Source organism: Stegostoma tigrinum, chromosome 46, assembly GCF_030684315.1.
Source record: "Stegostoma tigrinum isolate sSteTig4 chromosome 46, sSteTig4.hap1, whole genome shotgun sequence".
Classification (NCBI taxonomy): Eukaryota; Metazoa; Chordata; class Chondrichthyes; order Orectolobiformes; family Stegostomatidae; genus Stegostoma; species Stegostoma tigrinum.
Genome location: NC_081399.1, coordinates 8,985,408 through 8,992,357, shown reverse-complemented (window position 1 = coordinate 8,992,357; position 6,950 = coordinate 8,985,408).

Here is a 6,950-nt window from a genome sequence, read left to right as displayed (position 1 = left end):
GGGAATATGGAGAGTGGGACATGGTGAGTGGGTTACAGAGAGTGGGAATATGGAGAGTGGGATATGGTGAGTGGGTTACAGAGAGTGGGAATATGGAGAGCGGGATATGGTGAGTGGGTTACAGAGAGTGGGAATATGGAGAGCGGGATATGGTGAGTGGGTTACAGAGAGTGGGAATATGGAGAGCGGGATATGGTGAGTGGGTTACAGAGAGTGGGAATATGGAGAGCGGGATATGGTGAGTGGGTTACAGAGAGTGGGAATATGGAGAGCGGGATATGGTGAGTGGGTTACAGAGAGTGTGAATATGGAGAGCGGGATATGGTGAGTGGGTTACAGAGAGTGGGAATATGGAGAGCGGGAATATGGTGAGTGGAGAGCGGGAAATCAAGTCAGGGATATGACAAATGGGATATGGACAGCAGGGTATGGACAGTGCGATATAAAGCTTGGGATATGGAGGGATATGGGGAACAGGATATGGCGAGCAGAATATAGAAGGGAATGAAGAACAGGATCTGGCGAGTGGGATGTTGAGATTAGGATGTGGAGAGTGGGACTTGCAGACCGCTATATGGAGAGCGGGATATGGAAGGATATGGAGAACAGGATATGGAGAGTGAGATAAGGGAGACAGTATATGGAGGGCCGGACGTGGTGAGTGGAATATGGAATGTTTGATATGGAGAACAGAATATGGTGATGTTAGAATATAGAGATCAGGATGTGGAGGGATATGGAGAACAGGATATGGCAAGTTGAGTATGGAGTATGGGATATGGAGAGCAGTATATGGAAGGATATGAAGGGCAGGATATGGCAAGTCGAGTATGGAGTATGGGATATGGAGAGCAGTATATGGAAGGATATGAAGGGCAGGATATGGCAAGCGGGATATGGTGAGTGGGACATGGTGAGCGGAATATGGCGTGTGGCACATGGAGAGTGTAATTTGGAGAGCTGGATATGGAGAGTGGGATATGTCGAGTGGGAAACTGAGAGCGTCTTATGGAGAGTGGAATATGGAGAGTGGGAGTTGCAGATTGGTATATGGAGATGGAATATGGAGAACAGGATATGGCAAGTGGGATATGGAGAGTGGAATGTGGAGAGGGGGATATAGAGAGCAGGATATGGAGACCACAGTATGGAAAGGAGGATACGGAGAGTGGAATATGGAGGGCAGGATATGGAGAGCGGGATATGGACGGATATGGAGAGCAGGATATGGCGAGATGTTTATGAAGAGTGGGATATGGAGGGCAGGATATGGAGACCAGGATATGGAGGGATATGGCAAACAGGATATGCTGAATGGGTGATGGAGAGTGGCATATGGAGCACAGGATATGGAAGGTGGGATATGGAGAGTGGGATATGGAGAGCTGGATGAAATAAGCACGATACAGAGGAATATGGAGAGCGTGACTTGGAAGAATATGGAGAGAGGGATATGGCAAGCGGGATATGGAGAGTGGCATATGGCGATTTCGATATGGAGAGCAGGGTATGGCAAGTGGAACATGGAGAGTTGGATATGGAGAGCTGGATATGGAGAGCGGGATATGGAGAGGTGGATATGGAGAGCGGGATATGGAGAGCGGGATATGATGTGCAGGAAATGGAGAGCGGGATATGGAGAGCGGGATATGGAGAGCGGGATATGATGTGCAGGAAATGGAGAGCGGGATATGGAGGGATAGGGAGAGCGAGATATAGCAAGCTGGGTATGAAGAGCAGGACGCAGGAAGTGGGATATGGCCAGCAGGGTATAGAGGGTGGGATATGGTGATTTTGATATGGGTAATGGGATATGGAGATCGGGATATGGGGATCAGGATATGGAGAGTGGGATATGGCGATTTCGATATGGAGAGTGGGACATGGAGAGCAGGATATGGAGAGCAAGGTATGGTCAGTGGGAAACTGTGAGCAGGATATGGCGAGCCGGATATGGAGAGTGGGAAATGGCAAGTAGGATATGGAGAGCAGGATGTGGAAAGCGGGATATGGAGAGTGGGATATGGTGAGTGGGATATGGAGAGTGTGATATGGAGAGCAGGATATGGAGAGCGTGATAAGGAGAGCGTGATAAGGAGAGCAGGATATGGAGAGCAGGATATGGAGAGCGTGATAAGGAGAGCGTGATAAGGAGAGCAGGATATGGAGAGCAGGATATGGAGAGCGTGATAACGAGAGCGTGATAAGGAGAGCAGGATATGGAGAGCGTGATATGGAGAGCGTGATAAGGAGAGCAGGATATGGAGAGCAGGATATGGAGAGCGTGATAAGGAGAGCGTGATATGGAGAGCGTGATAAGGAGAGCAGGATATGGAGAGCAGGATATGGAGAGCGTGATAAGGAGAGCGTGATAAGGAGAGCGTGATATGGAGAGCGTGATATGGAGAGCGTGATAAGGAGAGCAGGATATGGAGAGCAGGATAAGGAGAGCAGGATATGGAGAGCAGGATATGGAGAGCGTGATAAGGAGAGCGTGATAAGGAGAGCAGGATATGGAGAGTATGATAAGGAGAGCAGGAGATATAACTCTATGTCTTTCCTGAATATTTGGTCTCCTGAAGTGCAGCACCTCACACTTACCCAGATTAAACTCCATCCTGCCCATTCCTGCTCCGATCCACATCCCGCTCTTATCCTTTGACAACCTACACTTTCCACAGCTTCACCGATCTTGGCATCGCCTGCAAACTTCCTAACCTACCCATCCACATTTTCATCCAAGTCATTTATACACCTCACAAACAGCCGCCGTCCCAGTACGGATCCCTGTGGGACATCACTTATCACAACCCTCCAGCCTGAAAAAAATATTGTGCATAGAACATGGAACAGTACAGCACAGCACAGGCCCTTCGGCCCACAATGTTGTGCTGAGCTTTTACCCTAAGCCTAAGGTCTATCTAACCTCCACCCCTACCTTATACTTCCATCCATGTACCTGTCTAATAGCCGCTTCAATGCCCCTAATGAGGCCGACTCCACTCCCCTCTCCGGCCACTCTCTGAGTAAAGAACCCCCGTCTCCCCTATATCTACCTCCACTCACTTTAAATCTATGTCCCCTCATCATAGCTACCTCCACCCTAGGAAAAATCCTCTGGCTGTCCACTCTATCTATACCTCTGGTCATTTTGTACACCTGTGGTTGGGCGGCTCACCGAGCGGGTTTATTGTTCCGCAGACGTTTCGTTCCCGTGCTGGGTAACATCCTCAGTGCAGCCTCTGATGAAGTGTCGGTGTGTTTTCCCGCCTGGTTTTTAAACTCTGGGGTCTGTTGGGATGGATTGCCTCACTCCCGGGTTTCCTCCGTAGTGGAGTGTATATGGTTCAATGTGTTTATTAACAGCCTGCTTCGTGGAATGCCATGCTTCCAGGAATTCCCGTGCCTGTCTCTGGATCACGGTGCTGTCCCAGTCGAGGTGATGATTCTCCTTCCCCGTGTGGATTGAGATGAGTGAGTATCGATCGTGTCTTTTTGTAGACAGTTGGTGTTCATGTTCTCTTGTTGTCAGATTCCTTCCTGTTTGTCTGATGTAGTGACTGAGCACACTCTCCCCCTGCACTGGGCACACACTCTCCCCCTGCACCGGGCACACTCTCCCCCTGCACTGAGCACACTCTCCCCCTGCACTGGGCACACTCTCCCCCCCTGCACTGGGCACACTCTCCCCCTGCACTGGGCACACACTCTCCCCCTGCACCGGGCACACTCTCCCCCTGCACTGAGCACACTCTCCCCCTGCACTGGGCACACTCTCCCCCCCTGCACTGGGCACACTCTCCCCCTGCACTGGGCACACACTCTCCCCCTGCACTGGGCACACTCTCACCCTGCACTGAGCACACTCTCCCCCTGCACTGGGCACACTCTCCCCCCCCCTGCACTGGGCACACTCTCCCCCTGCACTGGGCACACACTCTCCCCCTGCACTGGGCACACACCCTCCCTGCACTGGGCACACTCTCCCCCTGCACTGGGCACACACTCTCCCCCTGCACTGGGCACACTCTCCCCCTGCACTGGGCACACACTCTCCCCCTGCACTGGGCACACTCTCCCCCTGCACTGGGCACACACTCTCCCCCTGCACTGGGCACACTCTCCCCCTGCACTGGGCACACTTTCCCCCCTTGCACTGGGCACACTCTCCCCCTGCACTGGGCACACACTCTCCCCCTGCACTGGGCACACACTCCCCCTGCACTGGGCACACTCCCCCTGCACTGGGCACACTCTCCCCCTGCACTGGGCACACACTCTCCCTCCACTGGGCACACTCTCCCCCTGCACTGGGCACACACTCCCCCTGCACTGGGCACACACTCTCCCTGCACTGGGCACACTCTCCCCCTGCACTGGGCACATTCTCCCCCTGCACTGGGCACACTCTCCCCCTGCACTGGGCACATTCTCCCCCTGCACTGGGCACACACTCCCCCTGCACTGGGCACACTCTCCCCCCTGCACTAGGCACACTCTCCCCCTGCACACTGGGCACACTCTCCCCCCCTGCACTGGGGACACACTCCCCCCCTGCATTGGGCACACACTCCCCCTGCACTGGGCACACTCTCCCCCCCTGCACTGGGCACACTCTCCCCCCCTGCACTGGGCACACACTCCCCCTGCACTGGGCACACACTCCCCCCCTGCACTGGGCACACACTCCCCCTGCACACTGGGCACACTCTCCCCCCCTGCACTGGGCACACTCTCCCCCTGAACTGGGCACACTCTCTCCCCCTGCACTGGGCACACACTCCCCCTGCACTGGGCACACTCTCCCCCCTGCACTGGGCACTCTCCCCCCGCCAACACTGGGCACACTCTCCCCCTGAACTGGGCACACTCTCTCCCCCTGCACACTGGGCACACTCTCCCCCCCTGCACTGGGGACACACTCCCCCCCTGCATTGGGCACACACTCCCCCTGCACTGGGCACACTCTCCCCCCCTGCACTGGGCACACTCTCCCCCCCTGCACTGGGCACACACTCCCCCTGCACTGGGCACACACTCCCCCCCTGCACTGGGCACACACTCCCCCTGCACACTGGGCACACTCTCCCCCCCTGCACTGGGCACACACTCCCCCTGCACTGGGCACACTCTCCCCCCCTGCACTGGGCACACTCTCCCCCTGCACTGGGCACATTCTCCCCCTGCACTGGGCACACACTCCCCCTGCACTGGGCACACTCTCCCCCCCACACTGGGCACATTCTCCCCCCCTGCACTGGGCACACTCTCCCCCCCTGCACTGGGCACACACTCCCCCTGCACACTGGGCACACTCTCCCCCCCTGCACTGGGCACACACTCCCCCTGCACACTGGGCACACTCTCCCCCCCCTGCACTGGGCACACTCTCCCCCCTGCACTGGGCACATTCTCCCCCTGCACTGGGCACACACTCCCCCTGCACTGGGCACACTCTCCCCCCCGCACTAGGCACACACTCCCCTGCACACTGGGCACACTCTCCCCCCCTGCACTGGGGACACACTCCCCCCCCTGCATTGGGCACACACTCCCCCTGCACTGGGCACACTCTCCCCCCCTGCACTGGGGACACACTCCCCCCCCCTGCACTGGGCACACTCTCTCCCCCTGAACTGGGCACACTCTCCCCCCCTGCACTGGGCACACTCTCCCCCCCTGCACTGGGCACACACTCCCCTGCACTGGCACACACTCCCCCCCTGCACTGGGCACACACTCCCCCTGCACACTGGGCACACTCTCCCCCCCTGCACTGGGCACACTCTCCCCCTGAACTGGGCACACTCTCTCCCCCTGCACTGGGCACAACACTCCCCCTGCACTGGGCACACCTCTCCCCCTTGCACTGGGCACACTCTCCCCCTTGCACTGGGAACACTCTCCCCCCCTGCACTGAGCGCACTCACCCCCTGCACACTGGACACACTCTCCCCCTGCACACTGGGCACAATCTCCCCCCGCACACTGGGTACACTCTCCCCGACACACTGGGCATACTCTCCCTCCACACACTGGGCACACTATCCCCCAACACTCTGGGCACACTCTCCCCCCCCACCCCACACTCTGGGCACACTCTCCCTTCCAAGGCTCCCCGCCTTTCACTTCGGAATGATTTCCCCTCCAAGCTCAGGCAGACCGCTGCCGCCCCCTCCACCCAGCCAATGCCCCTGATAATCTTAAAGCCCCCTGTCTGCTCCCCCCACCACCCCCCCCACCCCGCTCCGAAACAAACAACCCGAGCTGGCCCAGCCTCTCCATCCCCATCGCTGAAAATGCCCCTTTCCTGGGAAAATCCATCTGCACCCACCTCCCCACCCCTGCCAACTTTCCCAGTACAATCCCATCCTTCCTACCGTGTGGGTGACCAGAACCGTGTGAGGTTCTCCTGCTACACCCAGGCCTAAAGCCGTGGGCACCGCCAACACAGTCTGTGCATTGGTCAATAAAGACAAGTGCCCCCCCCCCCCCACGATAGGCCTTTCTCACCATCTTATTAACCCCACCCTGTCACTTTCAGAGATCTTCTGGCAAGCAATATCCTCGGGGCGAGGCAATTTACGAAATGTGAAGTCAATAATTTTTTAAAGATGAGTAAATTCTGGAATAGAATGCAAATGCCAGGAAACTGCCATCCTTACCCTGGTCTGGGCCTACATGTGACTCCAGGCCCACAGCGACGTGTTTGAATCATACCCCCCCCCCCTCCCCCCAGGCATTTGAGGAATGTTGGGCCTGGCCAGCACCTGCCCACGTCCCAGGAATTAATTCAAAAAGAACGTCTTCTGTGGCGTTCATGATGACAGCTTCGTATCGGGGGTGGCCCGTGGTCCATCGGAGTGAGGGTCACAAACTGATGGAGAGCGCGTGCACCTCTCCCTCAGTATCTCCGCCCCTACCTCTGTGCTCAATCTGTACACACCGAC